The 21,679-nt window shown below is 52.8% G+C and overlaps 1 long non-coding RNA gene across 13 annotated transcripts in view; it reads right to left on the reverse strand.

Annotated features, from left to right (window-relative positions):
- The window catches only part of LOC132324485 (uncharacterized), a 67,841-nt gene that overhangs the window by 705 nt on the left and 45,457 nt on the right, over positions 1-21,679 (reverse strand). For 5 of the 13 annotated variants that reach the window (XR_009485649.1, XR_009485639.1, XR_009485650.1 and 2 more), the window contains one exon: positions 503-8,624. This is a non-coding gene — a long non-coding RNA (uncharacterized LOC132324485). Of the gene's footprint in view, positions 1-477; positions 8,625-19,076; positions 19,228-21,679 lie in introns of all 13 variants that reach the window. The other 8 variants (XR_009485643.1, XR_009485642.1, XR_009485644.1 and 5 more) reach the window with 8 other exon arrangements.

Below are 21,679 nucleotides of genomic sequence, written 5' to 3' on the forward strand. Positions count from 1 at the left end.
AGGCTAAATTCAAACCCGACCACTCACAGCCAAAGGGCTGAACCCTCATCTTCCCAGAAAGCATCTACACCTCCCACTTGTGAGGACCCTGTGCCACAGCTCCTTCATCTTCTGTTCCCCAAGCTGAACCAGCTCTGGTGTATTTCTGTTCAGGAGAGGGTATTTTGGCTCATTTTGGAGTATGTCCTTCAGGCCTGCAGTGACCAGACTGCAAGTGGCAGAAATGGCTCACAACACACAGCCAAGCTCAGTGCCCCTTGGGGTCCCATGGCTGGGGGGACCAGGGATTGAGCTACAGCCTGACCCAAGGAGACAGAACCCAGCACAAGGCAAAGCCTGCCACAGGCACCATGAGCTCCCCTCCTCACAGATGTGGGCTGGAGACCATCCCTCCAGGGGCTCTCAGGACTCCCTGTGCCCGACTGCAGTGAGGAAAAGGGGAAATGCAGTGAGGAAAAGGGGACACTGCACCCACACCTGTTTCCAGCACACAAGGTCCTACCTTGCCTTCAGCGTGCCATTCCCTGCACCAAGCCATGTTTTTGCCAGGATCCTCTTTCAGGAGAACAGCACCTTCACCACCAAGCTGTGTTCCCTCTGCTGTCCACTCTGCAGCTCCTGCCAGCGGGGTCACGGCTTGGCCAGGCCACTCCATCCTGCTCGATCTCAGTGCTTGCTACTGCTGCTGCTGCTGCTGCTTTAAAGGACACAGATCTATCAGGCAATTTCATTAGTGTTTTAACAAATGACTGGATTGATCTCATGTACAGACAAAAAGACTGAAAAAGTTTAGCTTCCACAAGTCATGAAAAATAAAGGGAAAATATAAAATAACTGGGGAATTCTTTTAACTGAATTTTCCTGTCAGTCCCATAGCTCAGAGGGATTGGTTTTGAAGAGCTGCTGCCTGCATTGACAGGGATGAAGCGTTTGGATAAGGTGAAAAGCCCAGAGGATCCCAGCACCAGGCTCAAAGGGATGTGTCTGGCCCATTGTCTGGTTTGATTAATGAAGCCTTTGCACAGAGAGAGAATGCAATGTTTGCCGTGCCGGGGACGCTGCTGCACAGCACAAATATCCCAACTATGAGGAATATTCAATATGACAACAACAGCAACAAGCCCATCTATGTATGACTGGATTCCGCCCAAAAATGCCTCAAATGCTATTTGTTTATTTCCTAATTGTCAGCCACTTTGATGAACTCGTGGTCAGGTTCAACAAGTGCTCCAGGCTCCAAGAGTTTGAAACAAAGGGAGGCACTTGGGCGAGCCGTGTGGTGTGTGGGGCCAGGAACCGGGATCTGACAGCACGGGCAGCGGGGTGCAGCTCTTGGGACAGACACACAGACAAACACGGGGTCCCTGGAGGATCTCTGGTCTCCTCACAGCCCAGCATTCAAACACTGCCCACCACCACGTCTGTGTCTCAGCAGGAACACCTGCGGGCCAGCAGCAACTCTGGGAAATAAAAGCGAGCGGATCAGCAAAAGGGCCGTGCAGGAGGAGAGCAAGCGTGGAGCTCCGAGCTCGCGCCGTAGGGAACCCCCAAGCTCCTGTCTGGGCACGGCTTGGCTGCTGCCTCTGTTCCAGTCTCACTTCTACCAGAGGTCTGGAGCTGAGTGCCCGGACCTGGGAGTGCTTTGAGGAAGCACTGCCTGTGCAGCCAGCCCAGGTCCCACCTGGGGCGAGTCCTGCACCCTGCCTCTCCCAATCCTCCAGTGCTGTGAAATCCAGGTTTCAGTGGACATGGTATTTTTCACTTCCCACCCTAAACCACCGTGCTGGTTTGCTGTGACTGATTAGGAATTTTCCCCCTGTCCTGTGCAGCGGATTGTTCTGGTGGTGAATGAAAGGAGCCACACATATCAACTGTTCATTTGTTTGTAAAAAGCGGGAGAGCAAGCACGGGACTATTCAATTAATTAAGCTGTGTCTGCTCGGAGCTCAGCACCCCTGGGCCCTGCACTCCATTCAAAACACACCAAACAGAAATAGGAACCTGAGGCTGAAGCTGACAAAGAGGCTTGAGCAGAGATGGAAAAATCCTCCAACAGCACATTTTGACAGTGCTGAAAACCACGTTCTAACATACCTGCGAGGCAGCATGCAGTGGACACACAGGTGGGCAAAGGCTGGGGCTCACTTCCAGGCTTCAGGTTCCAAATGCTTTGCCCGTTTGCAGACACACAAACCACACCAGCCTCTCCTGGCGACTCGGGGGTGACCTGTGCCCTGTTCTCATCAGGACCTGACCCGAGAGAGGCGCCTGACACCGAGCATTCTCCTCCTGCGGCTCCCCGCAGTGTCCCCGCTAGTTCAGCACAGCCACCTCCCGCTGTTAGGGGTCCAGGGCACAAACCCTGGCCCCCGGGAGCACAGAGCTGTCCCAGCTGGGACACTCCTGAGCGCCCCAGCCCGGAGTCTCGCTCCCTCAATACTCGCTTTTTTTTTTTTTTTTTTTTTTTTTTTTTTCAGGAGGAGAGCGTTTGTTCTCTATGCCCGAAGCGCCGGGGACGCGCTGCCCGCCCGGGCGAAAGGCTGACAAAAGAAAGACGGAAAGGAAAAAGCCCCGTCCCAGTACCCGCAGCTCCGAGGCGGGATCCCAGCCACCCCACGGGCGGCGCGGGGGACGCCCCGATGGAATTTGGGGAGCGGCTGCGGGGCCGCCGCTCGCCTTGGGCTGCCGCACCCGGAGCGTTCGGTCTCCGCTGCCGAAGCGGCCACGGAGGGAGCCCGGCCACGGGGACCCCCGCCCAGGTAGGTGCCGCTGGTTCGCTCCCGTCTCCCCCTCACCGCCTTCCGTCCCCTTCAATTTTCCCCCGCCGTCTCCCTCAAGCCATTGAATTCCGGCGATTTTACCATCGGGCAGCGCCGCGGAGAGCGGGGGCCGCCTCTCCATCCGCTAGCCTGGGATCCAGAGCGAAACCGCCCCCGGTCCCGCTGCGCTTCCAGCGGCTCCGGGCAAACGGGACCGACCGCAGGCATCGGTGACCGCAGGCGGCAGTGACCGCAGGCAGCGGCTGACCGAGCACGGCGGGGCTGCACCGGGGCCGCGGGAGGTCGCACCGGACCCGACAGCCTGGGCTGGGGTGAAGCGATGCAGAGGGGTCCGCTCGGAGAGCGGCTGCCCGCCGGGGCTCGGAAGGGCCCGGGTTCCCACTCCGCGTCCCCCCGTAGGTCCCTTACCTGGGCTCCGGGCTCGGCTCCGCCGCCGGTGTTGCCGCTCCCGCCGAGGCACGGACAGGCAGCAGCCACGGGGAATTTAGGATCTTCCCGAAGCTCTGCTGTCCTTCCAGAGGGGGTTCAGTGCCGGGGATGTCTCCCCCCGGCCCCGGGATCCCCCCGGTCCTCCCCCCGTATCGATTCCAGTCCGGCGCTGGCAGCGTTTAGGCCGGGATTGGGGGATAATAGGAATATCATCTGGAGACAATTACCTTTGGAGCGCGCTCGCTTCTCCTCCCAGACACTGTTATTTGAGCAATAGGATCATTTGATTTCATATCGCACTAAATAACCCCCGGCCGCCGCAAATTGCCGCCTTCTCAACAGCCACCCCTTGGAATAAATTGCACAGCGACTCCTTGGGCTCCAGTTTCTTCTTATTTTTTTCCCCCTTATTTCCCCCCCTCCTTTTTCTCCTCTGCAGAACGGTATTTCAGGAGAAGCAGAGACAGAGGCCCGATGCTGGTGGATAAACTGTGTCCAGCAAAGCTCCAGCTCCCTTAATAAGCTAAGCAGCCAAGCCCTACCCGCACTGCTTTTCCTCATGTTTTTCTCCCCCTCCCTCGTCTATTTTTTTTTTTCTTTCTTTCCTTCTTTCTTTTTTTTTTTTTCTTTTTCTTCTCCTTCTCCCCCTTTAAAGCAGTTTTTCCCCTGCCGGGTCCCACTGACTGCAGGGCTCCATGTGCCTTTAAGGCTCTGTCAGCACTCGCCTGATAATCTGGTCATCACTGGCCTCATTAGATCTGTATTAATGTCAGCCACGGATTGCTAATTAGATTTGCGGGATAAATGAAATTACCCGAGTGGGCGTCGTGGGAGGGGGAGTGCAGTCTCCCAGCACTTCCCAGGATTTACGGGGGGAAAAAAGTAAAAAAGGTAAAATAGAAAGGAAAGACCTAATTTTATTTTCCATTCTTTTCTCCCTCCTTTCCCCTCCTGAGCCCCATCCCCTCCTCAGGCTCCCCTGTGACAGTCACTAACCAAGGAATTCCACAAACTGCTCCGTAGCTGGACCTGGGGGTTCTGCTAACGGAGCCCATCGGTGCCGCATCGGGTGCTCCGTGCCAAGGGATCCTGCTCGCCTTGGATTCCAGGGAGCAGCCCTAGGGTGAACAGCTCTGCACTGCTGGGGTCTCGCAGGGGTCGAGGGAGAGACTGATGGCATTATTCATCCTGTTTATTTATCCTTATTAGAAAATGGGATGAAAGAGCAGGGCCCGGCGCCTGCCTTTAAGCACCGGCTGAGCAGCGCACACGCAGCCCCAATTAAACACTGCCCGGACAAGGCCTTTCTCCATATTGGAAACCCAGCTCTGTTTAACGAGGACCAATTAAATCCTGCTTCATTTTACCTGGGATCTCACAACAAATTCCTTTTCTTCTTCCCTGGTAATTACTGGCAGAATCAGCCCCGCTATCGGGGCAGGGAGCCCTCCCTGATAACCCACCTGAACTCCGGCTGGATTCCAGCAGAGCCAGGGGCCCCTTCCGGCCCCCAACCCCACCAAAACCCAGCTGGGATCAGCCCGGGCCTCCAGTCCTCTCCCACTTCAGCCCACCACAGTGCTGGCAGAGTGGGGCCCCTCCTGGGGAAGCATGTGGAGCTATTCCAGCCTGGCTCTGGCCTACATTCCCAGGCCTCCCCTGAGCACCCCACAGTGTTAAAAACTGCACCCCGTCTCCCAGGGGACATCGCTGCAACCGGGACATTCAATTAAATAATCCTGGCCCTTTGCACCACAAATAAATGGCTTTTTTTCTTCCCACAAATATTTCCTTTCCCAAGTTCCCTTTCAAAAGGAAAAAAAAACCAACAACAACAAAGAAACAAAACCCCAAACTGGGGAACAACAGGAAAAAAAGGAGAGGGGGGGAAAGAAAAGAAAGAAACTGTTCTCCTTTCTTTTCCCTGTGTGCAGGGTAATTGATAGGCTCTATCAGAGGTCAGGATTTGCATAAGAATTAAGAGCAGTAAATTAATTTAATATTCCATGCACATCTCCAATTATTCCTGCAGACCTTTGTCTCCCCGGCTGGCAGAGAGAAGGTTCAGCTGCTCTTCATCCAAACAACATCTGTGCAGTTAATAATTTGATAAACAGCTCATACAAATAGTTTCTGAATTATCTGCCAAACCAATGACTATTCAGTTTGGAAACACTCGGCGAGGGCCGTGCCGGCGGCTTCGGAGCCCCGGCCCAGGGATTTGGCTGCACCGACTGAGATTCGCCCTGCGTATCCCTAAAATACCAGCAGCCCTCTGCAACAAAATCCCGTCAAGAACGATATGTGAAAGAAGTTATTAGTAGTAATTAAAAAGGGATCACCCTGCCCAGTGTGTGCCCACCACCCGGAGAGGCTCACACGTGCCGCGGGGCCGGGCTCCATTCCCCAGCTCCGGGCTCCAGGTGGATCCATGTGAGGTCAGTGGCCCCATGAACTGCTCTCGCTGGGTGCAGCATTTACAGCCCTTCAGCTGCTTCCTTCCCTGCACAACCCCCTGGAAAGGGGCTGGGTTCTCCTGGCTGTCTCCTTGCCCCAGTCTCCAAGGAAGAACGGCTGACAGTTGCCCTGCTAAATTCAAATTTCAGCCCAGGAAGGACATCCTGATTTTCTCCCAGGGAAACTCAATCTTACAATAAAACTGAGGTGGCTCCTTCCTCCTTACCCACATGGATGCAGAGGTCCAGCTCCAGGCTGGCCAAGCACCACCAGGCTGCTCCTGCCCTGGAGCTGGGCAGTGGTTGAGTCCCCATCCCTGGAGGGGTTTAAAAGATGTGTGGGTGTGGCACCTGGGGACACTGTTTAGTGGTGGCCTTGGCAGTGCTGGAGGAATGCTTGGACTCAGTGATCTTAGAGGGCTTTTCCAACCTTCACAATTCCATGATTCCATATCTGCACGGGCCGTGGTTCCTGCAGCACTTGCAAGCCTGACCTTAAGTTAGAGTGGCAAAGATCTCCACTGGTGATGCCACTGCTCCTCACTCCCCTCAGGCATTAGGCATCATTCCAAAATTAATAAAAAGTTGATTTTAAAAGATTATTAAGTTCTCCAAGCTAAAGGCAAGGTTAATGCACTTTTCCATAGTCATACAACTTTCATGTCTGCTGTCATAAAGAGCTGATTTTTTTCTCCCATTTAAAAGGAGAATTTACATCATAAACAGAAATCCAGTAACAGGGACACAAACAGAAGGGAAGGGATGAGGTGCCAAATTTGGAGGGATGTCTGGGGCTTGATAAACCACTGCAGGCTTAACACAGCCAAAATAAGGCCAGATCCCCCACTGGGACCGTGGGACCGGCCAGACCTGGTACCTCCCCCGTGGGAGGGAGATCCCTGTGCCCCGTTGGAAATCCCACATTTGGGATTTGGAGCTCCCAGGCTCCATTCCTGTTACCTGGCTGCAGCGCCAGCTCCGAGCTCACCGTGGGGAATCAGCCCTCTGAATATTCAACACCGGCAGCTCCAGGGCTGCCCAGAGCCAGGGATTTGCTGGGAAATGGAAGCTTTTTCCACTCCTTTCCAAAATTCAGATCAATGCACTGTGCTGTCTCTGGAGCCTGAGGCTGGTTTGACCTGAGTGTGTGTTTTGCCTCAGCTTTAATTAAACAAACACATTCTAGTTTTTATTTTGGAAGCTAATTGTGCTGTTTTAAGGAATTCAAATCCCCCTTTTTTCCAGCCCCCAATTCCCAACGCTTCATGTTGTAAGGAGGGAATTGTCTTCTGTCACCCAGCACGGGCATCCCCCCTCCTGTCACATTCCTGTGGTTTGGCAGCCCAGGACCTGGCACGGTGGGTTTTGGGATTGGGGAGATGCAATGCTGGCTCTGGAGAGCAGGATGCTGGAGATGTGGCGTTTCTGGGGCTGTGGGTTCACACTGGGAGCCCTTTAGCCCTTCTGGTCCCTGGGTTTAACCCCAGCAAGGGGATTTCAGCAGTGACACTTGCCAAGGGGTGCTGGGGAACTTGATTAATGTTTGCAGAGCTCTGGGCAGAGAGTGCCATGTGTGCGAACATTTTATCATATTCCAGCTAGGCCACAGCCCCCCTGGACATCCTGGCACTGCCTCATCAGCCACATCCACGGCCGCACGGAGTTTTCTTTGGCATCTCAGCTACCCTAGCACCACCAAAGGCTGAGGTGGAAAAATCCAAACCCCAGCCTGTGCAGATTTCTGGTGCCCGTAAGCCACGATCCCAGCACCGCTTTTTGGCACAGAAGATCTCTCTTTACGGACTCGCTCGTCCAGCTGCCGTGCCACTCTTTTCTTTATGGAGCCACAGAAGTGTCTTTAATGAGAGATTAAAATAGTAGTCATGCCCCGTGATTTATTTTTGAAGTTCTCGCGTCTCCGCGCGTGTAAATACCCCAGGCTGCGGGCCGGGATAAATAACGCAGCGCAATATATTAACGAGGGAGAACACAAAGCGCCGGAAAGATGGAGAAGGGGGAAGGCATTTGCTGGGTGGTAAGTTATGGGGCCTTTGGAGGCAGGGCACGGGGAGGCTGAGCACGGGGAGGGGGTTTCGCTCCTGCCTTCCCCCCACCGATAAATCAGCAGTCTCGCGGCGTCGGAATAAAATATGCCGGGTCCCTGTGGCGGGGTGGCACGCGGCGCGGGAGCGCGGGCCACGCACGCTGACTGCAAATGGGGTGGGCCATCAGACGCTGCCATAAAACACCCCCTTGCCTCCCCCAGCTGATTATCAACTTCATGCATAGCAAATGACAGAGCGGGAGCGCCGGCGGCGCCTCCACCGCTCCGCCGAGGTAAAAAAATAAAATATTTACAGACTGACAGGCTAATGGACACTTTGCCAAAGAGCCGTTCGAAAGAAGTAGTAAATGGGCCCGTGCTGATGCAGGGCAGCGGGCCCGGTCAGGGATCAGGACACACGGCACCAGATCGGATAACATCTAATTGGCAGGTCACATCCAAATGAGTGTAGTCATGCATCATCCGGAAGGCTTTCTGCTGGTTATAAAGACACTTGTAAACAATTCAGCCGCTGAACATGGCAATAATATGTTGATCCGGCATGTAATGAGGTGTTCCTGGAATCAATAAACTAGTCATGAAGAGCAGGGAGCAAGGTCAGCGCCTGCCTTTTTGATGACCTTTGCTGGCTGGTGAGGACATCATATACTCTGAAGAGGACTTTTCTCATATTGCAGAAGGCGCCGAGTGTCAGAACTTCCATTCGCAGCAAGCAAATGAACAGCCGGGCTCTGCATGCTAATGAAGTCCAGGCTATTTTCCACCTTTTCATCTGCACATTATGCTCTTGACTTTGGAGAAGGTGGGAATTAGGTTGGACCCTCGTGTCAGACTGCCTGATGGCTCGGCTCCGGAAAACTGGTAATTGAAGCTGATGACTGATGCGGAGGAGGCCTGAATTTGGAAATAAACAGTTTCAAGCACTGCATGTCATTTCTAGAGAGACTGCTGAGTGAATGGAAATGAGCTCCGTTTCGCCGATCTAATGCAGTTTCTCAGCAGGAAAAACACTGTCTTTGAGACAACAATGCCAATCAGTGAGATTTAAATGTCCTGGTGATAATGTAAGGAATAGCACCTGCCTCGGCAAACAGCACTTAGGGAAATGCTGACCTGTGCTGGGGCCTGAGACTTGTCTCCAACCCCCAGCGCCAGGCTGGAGGAGTCGGGATGCTCTGAGGCTGGCAGCAGGGAATAGTCCTTGCCACAGAAAAGCCACCAGTGACACTGAGAAGTGTGGCTTTGAGTGACCCTAACTGAACATAGGGCTTTCCATGCCAAGTCTGCACTGCTGAACTGCTCCTCCCCAGCAGGAGAGAAATCCTGCTGGCCTCAGCCCCACCATTGCTCTCCTTACCTCGTGCCAGCCCAGCTGCCAGCCCCACAGGGATGGAAAAATGGGGTTTCTAGACAAGGCACCCAAAGGCCAGTATGTTCAGCCTTGACTCTGAACATCCCAGCAGCTGGGAAACAACATTGCAAATGCTATAAGCCCTCCCCAAGTCCTGCTTGGGGGTGTGGAATGGGGCACAGCCACTCGTGTGCTGGGGCAGAAGCAGTCTCACTGAGGCTTCCAGGGCTCTGAGGTGTTTTCCTTCAGACACAGAACCCTGGCTTGGAAAGACCTTAAAGTCCATCTCATTCTACCCCCTGCCGTGGCCAGGGACACCTCCCACTATCCCAGGTCGCTCCAACCCCTGTCAAAGCTGGCCTGGAATGCTCCCAGGGATCCAGGGTCATCCACAGCTTCTCTGGGCCCCATGTGCCCTCTGCAGGTCCCCCCCAGGCACAGGCAGGGCCGGGATTCTCCTGCCCCGTGTTTCCCCAGCAGCCAGGCACCGACAGGTCCGTGCTGGAGGTACGAGGTGGGGTGTGCTGCAGGCAGGGGCTCCCCAGAACCCCTCCTGCCCCCGACCAGAGGGGGTCAGCGTCCCCCAGGACGGCCACATCCCGCTCCCTGCTGCCGAAAGCCGCTGGCTGTCCCCTGGAGGTGGCTGCATCAGGAGCGGGTGTGTTTGTGTAATAGTTTGCAACCCTTCAACATGAAAGGATGGAGACGGATGCGAGTTATTATTATGAAAATGAACCGAGCAACAGACAAAAATATTCAGGAGATGTAATCTGCTTCCCTACAATGCGCTCGCAGAGAAGAGCACTTGGCAGACAGGAGAGTCGCCGTCAGATACATTGCCTTTTGTTAAATTGCTTTTGCACTGACAATGCCTTTTAAAACCACATGCAATCTTAATTTAAAATACCCAATACCTCAAGGTATAGGGGCCCAGTGCCGGTCTCTAGCTTGGGATTTGTCCAAAACTATTCCCTCAGCTTAATACCGCTATTCCTCATTTTAATCACACAACAAATGTGGGAGCCTGAATTTGCTTGTAAGAATTCATCACTAAAAACGAATGGGGCACGGATTGATTCCTGTGCTTGCCACCTCAGTGTTGCCCAAATCCCTGGAAGGTTTGCCCAAGGAAGGCCCTCTTCCTGAGGGGCAGCTTTGACACCGATGGGCAGAAAGCAAAGCTGAGCTTTTTCATCCTTTTAGGAAATGGTTAATGGTGAGGAAATGCCAAATGTGGCAGGGCAAGACACTATTGCATTTTTTTTTTCAGATACAGAATGGTGGGAAAAAAACCCCAAGCAAACCAAGCAGCACTTGCCCGTCACTGCTCCCTGCTCCTGCCCTGCTTCTGCCCTGGCAGGCCATGTGTCACTCCCTGGCACTGAGCACGAGGCCTCTATGGACTGAGGGTTTGGCTGTGGGTGCCAGCTCTGCACTGCTTCACTCAGCGCTCAGTAGAACACCCCACCACTCCCTCAGAAGCCCCTGGGTGCCAGATTTATCCTCTGCCCATGGGAGCTGAGAGCTTTGAAGCGTCTGGTGGCATTTTGAGGCCATCCGTGAGGAAGGGCAGGTGTGTGTCCAGGCACGACGCTGGCTCCAGGCTCAGCCCATCCATCAGAGCTCCTCCGGCCTCCCACCTCCACAGATAACCTCTTTCCCTATGCTAATTCCCTCAGAACATTATGCAGACTGTTTATATTTCTCTACAGCCAGAACAGGCTGCTGACACAAATCAGCCATTAGCCATTCACACTGAGGAGTCTCCGCTAATTGTGCAGAATGTAATTAGTGATTATGTAATATCTAAGCTCTTGCAACTGTCATTAATGTCCACTATTCACCAGAGATAGTTCTTACTGAATTAGGGAATGATTACTGCATGCTAAATCTACTTAATCCTAAATATGCTAATTAACACCGCCTGCACTTTAGACGGTGGTTAAAAGCACTAGTCACCTCAAAAAAGGCTCTGATACACCAGAACCCAAATTGCCTGCCAAGGATTTTCCCTCAAAAGGTAAATTTGTTTAATTAAATGCTGTAGTAAACTGCTGGGCACAGCCCTTGATTAGTGCAGCCCAAGGAGGGGCCTTCTGGAATGATCCTGTGAGGTGCCACCGCAGGGCAGCAATGTCCTGCAGCATCCCAGCCCTCCTGCAGCATCCTGGTCCAGGCACAGCCTCTCCCCCATGCCTGCCAGTGCTCCCCAACAGGCCTGACATGAGCAGAGCCCAATGTAAAACAGCTTTCCAAAGGCTCTCCCTCCAGGATTGACCACCCTACTCCTCAGGTCATAAACAACAGTATTCCTACAGGCAGATGCAGGAGCTTCCCTCAATAAATTCTGGCTTAAATCCTAATTTGAAGATCAATTGTGTAATTGTAAGATTGATTGTGTGGAACAGACTTCAAATATTAAATGCTAAAGGAATGGGATAAACAGAGCAATTGTACAGGTTTGAAAGGTCCCTTTCCAAGGCCTGGGTTGTTTAATGTATTCTAGGTTTCTGTGGAAAAAAAAGATATGGCTGTCATGAACCCCAGGATAATAGCAGCCTGTGATTTATGAAGATTCCTCCTGCTTATATATTTTAGATAAATAATGCCCCTGTGTGTCTCTCTGCACTCATTCATAACCAAAAGCTGCCCGGGCTTGTGTAAGAACCTTTGGAATCAGCTCAGAGGGACGGGATAACTCATGGATCAGACACTGAATAAGTCACAGCGTGACAAGGCCAGGGGTGCCCTGGGCAGAGCCACGGAGCACGGGCACACCCGGAGCTAGAGGTGTGCTCCATGCAGGAGCAAACAGAGCCAGAGGTGTGCTCCATGCAGGAGTAGAGCCAGAGGTGTGCTCCACACAGGAGCAAAGATGGCCCAGGGGGCAAACACAGCCCAGGGACCTCGTCTTGCCCGCCACCACGCCACCACCGCAATCACCACCGCCACGGAAATGAAAGAATTAGCCACACAATGAACCCCTAATTGCCTGGCAACAGCATTTAGGCCCCATTAGGTAGATTTGTAACTGCTTCCAGAGAAATAAACTCCTGTGTCATTAGATAACAAGGGAAGAAATAGGTTATTTCCTTTTTGAAAGGTATGAAAGCTTCCAATTGCCTGATGTACGTGCTGAGTAGATTATTTTCTGTCATCTCAGTTAATTGAATTTTACCCATTGCTCTTAGAATTCCTCCCTTTCGTGTAAGGTTAAAAAGTTCAGAGGAGTCATATTTTTGAACGGCGTCCATTTATCTCACGGGCCAACCCCTGCTGCACAAAGTGTGCCAGGAAAAGGGAGCAGCGGCCAAGTGTGCGGGGATGGCCGCAGCATCCGGCTGGGCTGGCCTGGGATGGTGGAAAAACGTCACTCGTCAGGCGGCCTCCAGCTGGGACACTGCTGGGAGCCACCACCGGAAGGGACCTGCTGCGAGCTCCGTGGTTGCTGTGCAGCCACTGCGCCTCCTCCCCTGCGAAACCAAACTGGGGAGCCAGAGTTGAACTAATTGCTCAGACTGCCCTTGCCAGGGTGCCAGCTGGGGTGGAGTGCCACGTGCATCAGCCAGACATGGCAGGAGCCCGTTATTCCAGCCCTGCTCCAGGGGTGGCTCTGTCACCCTGTGCCACTCTGCCCGTCATTGCCAGAGGTGCCCAGCCCTCACTCTCAAGCAGCCCCCCCATTTCTGCCTTTCCAAAGCAAACCTAGGCAGAGGTTCTTGATTTCTGAGTAAATCCAGAGCATGTGTCATTCCTCTCACCATCGCTCTGGTTGCTGCTCTTAAACGTCACCAACTCCCCAAAGTCACTCCTGAGAGGCAGTGGCACCCTCCCATCCCCAGCGGTGCTGCCTGGGGATCTGAAAGCCAAACTTCAACTTTTGTGGGGAGCTCTGCTTTGATGCTGTGGGACATTTGCTTTGCAGACCACCCCCTCCCAGAACGAAAGGGCTGGCTTGGCCACAGAAATATTACCGAAACCATCATCTGGTGACTCCAGAGCCACTTAATTTTAAACCCTCCTGAAAAGCCAGCTCCATTTTCTGCTTTGGTGGAGACCAATTCCCCGCGCTGGCGTAGGAGAATAGATCAGCCCCGGCAGCAGGGCGTTGTTATCCAGCTCCCAACTATTATGACATAGTTTCTATCAGAGCAGTTTTCTTCTCAGCCAGTCGAGTGGAATGATCCCTGAAAGCCGTGGTTTGCGGCAGGGATGCGCTCGGAGCTGTCAGAAATCCGTGGCTGCCCACACGCAGGCCAGCAGCCGGAAAACAAGGACGTGGAAAAGGGCCTGGAAAGGCACTGGGGCTTCGAGGCACTGGGCAGGGGGGAAGCAGCAAAAACCCCAAGGATGGGAGGAAGAAAAGTAAGTATGGAGAGATGAGTAACGTGGAGCAGCCAGGCCCAAGGAACTCTCCTTCCCCAAGTCTCCGAGGTGCTGTGTGTGTCGGGAGCTGGGTGTGCCTCCTCCCGCCTGCCAGCCCAGCCTGGGCACAGAGAAACCTCCTCAACACCACAGGGGCATCTCAAACCTCGGGACTGGAGGGGTCAGGCACTGCTCCTTTTCCCCAGGACTGAGGGATTCAGGATTGGGAGACCTGCTTTGGAGAGCTGGATGCCAATCCGGCCTCTTCTTTGGCTGGTTTATGGAACTACTGACGGGGACAGGAGAGGCTCCACATCACCTCCTGGCTCACCTGCAGGGCTCTGACCCCATAGGTGCATGGGGGGGCATTCCCCCCGTTTGGAGAGAATGGGGTTGGGCTTCTGCTGGGCTGGGGCTGGTGGTCCCCAAAAACCATCCCTGGTGGGCGGGAGAGGCATCACAGATACCATGGAAGGGGAGAAGATGGAAGGAAAGAGCAGGGCTGCGCTTTTCCACGCCGCCTTTTTGTTTTACTTGGTTTTAATTGCACCCCAGAGCCCCTTGTATTAAACATCCCTAATTAAGGAGGGCCAGGGAGCGGGAGGGCGGGCGGTGGTGGCCGGAGCGAGGCGGGAGCCAGCGCGGAGCCCCTCCACCAGCAGAGCGGTGCGTGGGGATAACCTTGTAATCTACAGAAATCTGGGAATTATGATGGATATTACATAAATCAACCCCCCTGTGTCAATAAGGAAAAAAACATTTTTAAAAGAAAAGCAGCTGATAATTAACCCTGAGAGCATGGGTTTAACCCAGATCACCTTGGGGAAGCGCCCGGACAAAGGCAGGCATTCATCCCGGCCTTTCTCATTTAAATAACCCGGCCTTCATTGGCTCCTGAGGGATTGCTCGGGAATTGCTAAACCGGAGGTTTGTTCGGGTTTGATGTGTAGTCGCATTGATTTCCCCCTCCCTCATCTTAATAAAAGGCATTTTATCGAGCCCTGGAGCGGGGCAGGGTGAGGCATCCCGCAGCGGGTGTTTGCCAGCCCACGGGAGCTCTGCTGACACCTCCAAGCTCATGGAGCTGGAGGATGGCTCTGAGCAGCATCACCAGCCCGTTGCTCTTTAGGAATAACCCAATTATTACTTAGCAAACCAGCTTCGCCCAGAGAAGCTGTGGCTGCCCCTGGCTCCCTGGCAGTGTCCAAGGCCAGGCTGGATGGGGCTTGGAGCATACTGGGATCGTGGAAGGTGTCCCTGCCTGTGAAATGAGATGGGCATTAAAGTCCTTCCAACCCAAATCTTTCTGGGATTCTCTGCATTGATTTTGAGTCTGCCTTCTGGCTTCTCTAGAAGCCCGTAGGATCATTTAGGTTGGAAAAGCCCTCTAAGATCAAGTCCAACTGTTCCCCCAGTAGTGCCAAGGCCACCAGTGACCCATGTCCCCATGTGTCCCATCCATGCATCTGTTTAATCCCTCCAGGAATGGTGACTTCCCCACTGCCCTGGGCAGCCTGTTCCAACGCCCAACAGACCTTCTGGACAAGAAATTCTTCCCAATATCCAATCTAAATTTCTGCTGCTGCAACTTTTGAGGCCATTAATCCCACAGTTACCTCCTCAGACAAACACCTGGCCAGTTTTGCTCTCAAGGCACCCAGCAAACCTGCCAGCCCCTCATGCTGGTCAGACCAGACCCCAGGGAAGCTTCTCCAGGCTGGTTCCTGCCACCCTACCCTAATGCTCCTTCCTTTTTCCCTGTATCCATAATTATTCACAGGGCAGCACCTGAAAACTCACATCAGTCCTGGTCTTTCCTCTCATTTTTCCTCTCTACAAGCCATCTGTGCGTGCGAGTGCTGGAACCAGGATAAAGCAGCAATAGCTCAGGGGAGAAAGCTGCAGGCTGGAGGGAGAGCTCCTGCTGTGCTGTTTCCTCCCGTGGCTGCTGCTGGAAAGCCTGGCAGGGATATTCCTGCACATGGCTCTGCAGCACCCACACACCAACACCTCCTGTAGCCCACAGGGAGTTCCCTGTCCAGGTCAGACCCTGCTGGCAGCCCCACACAGGGCTGGAGAAGCCAAGCACACAGCCCTGGCAGGGAGGACACAGAACCTGCCTGCCTCGCCCTGCTCGCAGAGGGCTGCTGCTGGTGATGGACACATCCTTATTCGTAAGTATTTAATGTTTCTTAGGAAGCACTTCTAAAAGAAATTGGTATGTAATGACAGCACTCACTGGAAAACAGGCCGATTATAAAATGCACTAACTTATCTGGTATTCATTTGAAAAGTAAATGGATGCAAGTAAAGGTGAGAGTTCACTACCAATTCAAATATTTTGCTCTAACAGGCTCTAGCACTCCTACTTTAATTCAAGCAGAAGCACAAGTATGAATAATCAAACTGGATGATGCTCATCAAAACCTTTGTGCCTTGCACCATTTCAAATGGTCATTGAAGCTTAATGGCAAAAAATTTACATTATTCCTTTAATTTGTATTCTGTTCCTTCCTTCTGAGTGATGTGATTGTGATTTTCTGTTGCCGGCTGTATTATTTTGATGCAAATGTTATGTGCTGCTACAGTCCAATTTCCTGCTTCGCCCTCCCCTTTTCTTCCCCCAGGAAAGAAACGACAGCTAAAATAGTTCAGAATTGGGGAGGGATTCTGAAATAGTTCCTTAACTACCGCTCCCAATTAAAGCAAACAATGCAGGGTCTTGAAGCACCCTGAAAAGCTGAAAATTAATTATTAGCTGAAGGGGGAGGGAAGTGGCTTTGCTCCCCGGACCGTCAGAAAAAAAAAAAAAAAAAGGAAAAAAAAAAAAAGAGAGGAAAAAAGTGAGGGATCCCAATTCTGCCTACAAAAGAATTAGAAAAGAAAATTTGTAATTCAGTTAAAAACTCCTTTTGCTGGCACATAATCACCTAGGGATCAATGCTTTATTGAGAGGCATGGGGCTGCAAACCAAAGCTTTGAAAACAGGAGGCCCCCGGGGTGCTCCCGGCACGTAATATATGCACCGACTAATTTATTGCGCTGTGACTAATTTCCATTCCTTGTGCTCGGAGTTGCCTGGCTAATTACAGGGATGTTTTCTTAACTTGGGTAATTGCGCTGCCCGTGCGCCAGCCCCACGCTGGCTTTGATGCGCCCCCATGGGGCGGCTGCGCGGGGCACCGCCCTAATTAGATTGGCTGCCTTAATTAGGGGAGATGGATGTGGGGGTGCGTGGGGGTGGCGGTGCCCAGCTCCCCACCACTCAGGCACCAGCCTGGCAGGGCAGCAGGGTGACACCCAGCCCCGAGCTGGGCTCTTCCAAAACCAAAGGACATCGCAGCACCGATGCCACCACCCATCCCTTTCCCACCAGAAAGGCCAAGCTCCCAGCAGAAGCATCCCTCCAAACACCACGAGGGGACAGCCCCGTGTGCCTGTGTCACTGGGGACAGCCCCATGTGCCAGTGTCACTGGGGACAGCCCCGTGTGCCAGTGTCACTGGGGACAGCCCCGTGTGCCCGTGTCACTGGGGACAGCCCCATGTGCCAGTGTCACTGGGGACAGCCCCGTGTGCCAGTGTCACTGGGGACAGCCCCATGTGCCAGTGTCACTGGGGACAGCCCCGTGTGCCTGTGTCACCGCTGCTTTGACGCCTGCTCAGCCCATCCCCAAATGCGCGGCCTCGATTCTTTCTGTGGTGGTGACTCACGCAGGCACAGTTGTTACTAGACAATCACTTCCTTGAAATAATTTCAGTACTCAGCTCTAATAAAAAAGATTTCTTTGCAAGGACCCTCGGCGAAAGGGGCTCAGTGCTGCTCCCTGAACGGTGCGGGTCAATTGGGTTCTGCTCCATCCTCTCTCCAGCCCAACAATTGCCTTTCACCCACTGAAGAGCGGCCCAGGACACCCACCCAGGGCCAGCCTTGAACACTCACCTTAATAAAAGCTTGACATCTGAAATTTTGCTGCTTTACCCCTGCCCTAGGAAAGACTTGGTCAAGATCACCTTAATAAAAACTTGACATCTGAAATTTTTCTGCCTTCCCCCTGCCCTAGCAAAGACTTGGTCAAGATCCTGGAAAATTAATGTTGTATTGGTTAAAACCCATCCCTTGGCAGGAAAGGCCGAGGGAAGGTGGCAGACACCTCAGTGCCAGAGGCTCCCGCAGGGCGGTGGTGATGGAGCTGCGTGGGAAGCGGCGCTTCCCGCTGGGATGTGCCGGCTTCTCTGCAGGACTGGGCCATGGCCAGGTCACCCACACCCACAGGATGCTGGAAGAGACACCAGGGAGAGGCCATCCAGCTGGAAGACTGGGCAGCACCTAGAGTCACCAGGTTGTGCTCAGCCTATGGAATTCCAGCAGCGGGCTCTGACAGATCCTGCACTTCCCCAAGGTGACTTAAACCCTCATGCAGCTGCAGACACTTTCCTCCGTGCATTTGGGGCCTCGGGCAGCTCGAGGAAACATAGCCATTTTCCTTTTATATTCAAATAAACAAACCAAGTGTTTCAGCTCCTGTTCAAAGGACCTGGTTTCACACAGACACACCTGAGAGAAGGAGAAATTCAATGTCTCTACCCCAAAGTGAATTGACACGGACACCCAGGCAGGGGTGGATCCAGCCCACATCTGCCCAGCCAGGCTCTGCATGCAGCCCTCCAGCAGCCCCCTTCCCAACACACCAGCAGGCTGGAGAGCTTGGAACAGGTTTGGGAGCTTGGTTTGTTCACCGAGCCAGCTCCATGTGGCCTGTTGTGCAAAGCCAGCCATTCCCAGGTGGATTTTGGGGCGAGGAGCCTGTGGCTGCCGGCATGCGGCGCACGGGGCTCTCGTGGCCCGCCGGGCACCGTGGGTGCGTGGGAGACGCTCACGTGTGTGAAGCATCTTCTCAGGCTCACACTTGCTGTGAAAAAGGAAATAAAAAGAGCCTCCCCCCTCCAGCTGCCTTCAGCATCTCCTTTCTAATAACTTGGCATATTCACTTAATACAGGCCAGCTCCTTCCAAGTCGTTAGCGGCGGCGGGAGACACAGCCGGAATGCTGACCTGGTTTGCTTGCCAAGACAGAGCAAAGAGAAACCTTCACATAATCATTTCCAAACATTAAAATGGCTCCATTGTCATTATAGCTGAGAGATTGAATTCGCCTCATCAAAGCGGCGTATGACAGGTGACTCAATAGGCTGGTGCCAAGCGCGGAGGCAGGAGATTAGCAGGGCACTGATATCATTATTTCCGCCTATCACAGATTCGGCAGGGAGGCAATTGTAATTTCTGGGCTTATTAGTCTGCATTCGCAGGAAAAAACCTGGTGATAAACCTCAGTGTGACAGCCAGGCATTTGTGCAGCAAGTGCTGTCACAGTGACACTTGGAAAATGCCAATGTGGATACGTTCTCCTAATCCCCCCTAATGGAGGTTAAAGCCTGGCACAAAGGCACTCTTATCACTGATCGGGACACTAATAACATTTGCATTTTTAAGTTAAATATAGTAAGTAAAGAGTAAGTCTCCTCCTCGCGGCTTCGGCAATTAACTCAGCCTCGGAAGGATGAGAGCCGAGCGGAGATTCCAGCCAGGCGGGCTCTCTCCCTCGACAGGTCAGCATTCCCAGAGCTCCCACCTCCACTCTCGGCGGGTCAGCATTCCCAGAGCTCCCACTTCCACTCTCGGGGGGTCAGCATTCCCAGAGCTCCCACCTCCACTCTCGGTGGGTCAGCATTCCCTGAGCTCCCACCTCCACTCTCGGTGCTCTCCGTATCCTGGGATGGGACCTGGCAAAGCGAGGGAATGCTGGCTCGTGGTGGCCAGGTCTGAGAAGGGCTGCTGGCCCAGGGCTGCCCTGTCTCCCAGCAGAGGAGATCCTTCCAGGGCTTTCACACACTTTTACGAGTGGTTTTGCTCGGGATGGACAGAACTCTTAGGGGTTTTTCCCTGCCCCACGGTGCCAGCTGGGCTTGGGGCTCCTGTGGGAATTCCTCCCGGACATGAGCCCAGCACGTGTGCCACGGGCATGCACACGCACGCTCTCCACAGGAATTTCTTAAGGAAAAGAATAATTACAGGTGGTAAACTGTTACTTTTCCACATTTAAATAAGAGACCAATTAAGAAGACTATGTAATTCAATTCTGGAGTGAGTGCCACTGAATTCAATTTGTTTCAGGTCAATGAATATAATGTGAAGTTATTAACAAAAAGGTCAGGGACTGCATATAAAATATACACACATGACACAGGCAGAGTAATTAGTACACATTTCACATGTTCTGCTGCTCAGACATATGGTGTAGAAAACCTGAGCGGGATTAGATGGTAATAAATGTTCCCCTCTCCCTCCCACCAGCTCCCTGTTTAAATAGGGTTTATGGCTATCTCCCCGGTGTTCCTGGGATCTACCCAGGCTGAGGACCCACAGCCCAGACAGCAGCTCTGGGGTGGGGCCCTCAGCCAGGGAAAAGCTCCCAGGAAAGCTGGGATTCTCCCAGGGTGAGAGATCCCCATGGAGCAGCTCAAGCCACCAGCCAGCACGTGCTGGTGCAGGGACAGTTTTTGGGGACCTGTTCCTCACACGCTGCTCGTCCCCAGGCCGTGCCAACAGTGCCACACCTTTGTGGCACCCTCACCAAGAATTACTCTGTTTCTCCCTGCCTGTTTGCTACAAGTTCACACTCAATGTGAAGTTACTGCATTAATGATAAAACATTCAAGTTATACAGTTAAGCGGTGGTTGAATTTGAAAAAGTCCATGACACACATTAAAAAAAAAAGAAGGATTATAAAATCCCAAACTTCTTTTTACCCTGAGCTTGAGTATTGGACACCTGGATTCTTTTGCAGGGAAAGATGCACTTTCATATGGGAGAAACATGACTTGGGGAAAATTCCTCTGGAAGTTACGGGAAGAAATCCCAAGGTACAAGAACTCTGCCCAGAGGTGCTCTGGTGTCCAGTCAAACCTGCTAGGGATTCTCTGCTGGTGAAGGATAACCCAGACGTCATGGTTTGTGTGCTCCAGCATCTTCCTTGGCATCTTGTGTTCAGAATGAGATATGCAACCCATTTCCCAAGTTATGCTTTACCTCCAGTGTGGCCTGATGTGCTAAGGAAATGAAGTAGCTTGTGTATATTGATTAATAATTACCATTTATTACTGAACCTGGGAGCAGAATCCTCAGCTGGAGATATTTATTTTACCCATCATTCCTGCCTGGGTTTTGTAGAGCTGGCTGCAGAAAGCAACAGAAAAAGCAGGAAGTGGAGAGCTCCAGGAATGGTAGGGACAGCCCTGGATCCACACACATTTAGGATTTGTCTGCAAAGAGGGAACTGTGAAGTGACATTGGCTCGTACAGGTTCAGGGGTGAATTACACCTGAGATGGGGGTGTTAATTAATGTTGCACTGGCCAGCCATTCCAGTCAGGATCCCATCTCCAGAGCAATCAGCAGGACTCTCCAGGCTTGCTCTGAGGAGACCCAGGTTAGTGCTCACAGGACAGCCTGTCCTTACATCAGGGAGAGGGGCCTCGGGAGGTCTGGACTGGCTGCAGCTCAGCCCTCACCCCATTCCTCCCTGCAGCAGCCCCTGGGGACACCACTGGGACCTGCACAGCAATCCCAGGCACAGCAGCAGCCACCAGGACTCCCCGCAGGTGGCACCTCCCAGGCACAGCACAACCTTCCCGGGCTGTTGGGACAAGGTCTGATCCGTGCTGCTGAAACTGGCGGATTTCTCCCCACTTCCCAAAATCCAGCATCCCATATTCATCCACAAGAAGAGATAGAGGAAGGACAGCTCAGCAGGTTGCTGAATACACCATGTGGAGACACCAAAAAAAAAAAAAAAAAAAGAGGAAAACAAACAAGAAAACAAGAGAAATCTATTTTGTTGTTAATTAAGAAGTCATTCCCTCCTAACCGGCCCCTTTGCTCTCCCCCTGATTCCCTGGTATTTAAAAGCAGTAAAGCAATTTAGTAAAAAACTTAACATTATTGTTTGGCTGTACTGGAAGAGAACAAGCAAATAAAAAGCAGGGAAATACCTACACAAAGCCTTTGTTTTTTTCTTTTTCCCCTCCTTTCCTTCTGAGTCTTCTGTCTCCCTACCCCAAAACCCCACGGCACGACTCCCCAAACCTCCCCGTGACCGCAGCGGCTCCCAGCCACCCCGCTGCCCCTCTCCGTGCCTGGGGCTGGGTTTTTCGTGGACACCCCAGGGATGTGCTG

This window comes from Haemorhous mexicanus, chromosome 3 (assembly GCF_027477595.1).
Source record: "Haemorhous mexicanus isolate bHaeMex1 chromosome 3, bHaeMex1.pri, whole genome shotgun sequence".
Classification (NCBI taxonomy): Eukaryota; Metazoa; Chordata; class Aves; order Passeriformes; family Fringillidae; genus Haemorhous; species Haemorhous mexicanus.